This window comes from Hemitrygon akajei, chromosome 6, assembly GCF_048418815.1.
Source record: "Hemitrygon akajei chromosome 6, sHemAka1.3, whole genome shotgun sequence".
NCBI lineage: Eukaryota > Metazoa > Chordata > Chondrichthyes > Myliobatiformes > Dasyatidae > Hemitrygon > Hemitrygon akajei.
This window is the reverse complement of record NC_133129.1, coordinates 155,794,243-155,795,494: the sequence shown is the minus strand read 5'-3', so window position 1 is coordinate 155,795,494 and position 1,252 is coordinate 155,794,243.

Sequence of the window (1,252 nt, the reverse complement as noted above, 5' to 3'; positions counted from 1 at the left end):
ATGAAGGTTACTGAATTGATATAAACCCCATTTTGTTCACAAATGTTCTTATTGGTCTGTTTTACTCTGATTCATTGTAAACGATCAGTTCTCAGACAGCTAGCTGGTCATAGGCGAAACATATACCCTCGCCAACATCATTCCAGTTCCAGGAACAAACAGAGTTCTAGAAAGATGGATCAGCAACGTCATCACTGTGAATCACAAGCACTTCTTGTGATGGAACACAATGACAGTTGATTACTCTTCATTACACTAGTTTTACTTCAGATATACTTTATTGACATCCTTAATGAGTTTTACAGCCAGAGAAAGGTTCCCCTATATAAATTCTCTTCCCACATTTAGGATCATTGCCTTCAATTTCTCATCGTATTGTCCAGCCAAATGAAACTACTATCTCCTTATCCCATTCAAATTTATTCAGTCATATCTACAGAACATATTGTAATTATTTCTCTTCCCATACCATACCCATAAGGCGACCCATCAGGATCTGTTCAGGGCTTTCAATTTCTTACCTTAGAAACAACTGAAAACACGACATTGGTTTCCATGTGTGAAGAATTTCCCCTAGCTAAATATTGGGAAAATTACTTTTCAGGAAATAGTATTTATGTAACTTTTGCAAAGTTACAATTGCTTTCCAATTTCACACAGTGCATTCATTCCAGCACTTAATAATTATAAAATGTTTAACATTTTGAGAGCAATACACACAATGCTGGAGTAACTCTTAAGTCACCCAGTGGCTGCCAATTTCAACTCTCATTCCCATTCTTACATGTCCCTCTCTGGCCTCCTCTACTGCCATGAGGCCAAACTATATTACTCAAGTTACCAAACTTCAGCAGTGCAGTAGAGTAACATAGCTTTCAATCATCAGTTAACCTTGTTTTCAATGTCAGCAACATTTCTGTGGGAAAATGACAATTAGCATTATGGCTCAGGCAGAGCAGCTTGGAGAAATCTTTAAATTGTTCTTGAATATCTTTGGAATTGGCTTGGAGTGATAATAATTGCCTGTATGATAATGATCTCTTTATTTAACCTTGTTAGCATAGCAGCATGAAGTGGAAAGGACTGGAAAATTGATGAGGACAAAATCTCAGTTCAGTCCTCAGTTACAGTTATACAGCAAAAAACAGGCTATTCAGTCCAACACAACACCTGCCCACCTTTGTTAATCCTACCTTCCAGCTCTTGGCTTATAGATGCCTAGAGTTGCAAGAACAGGTTTCTGAACCCTTTG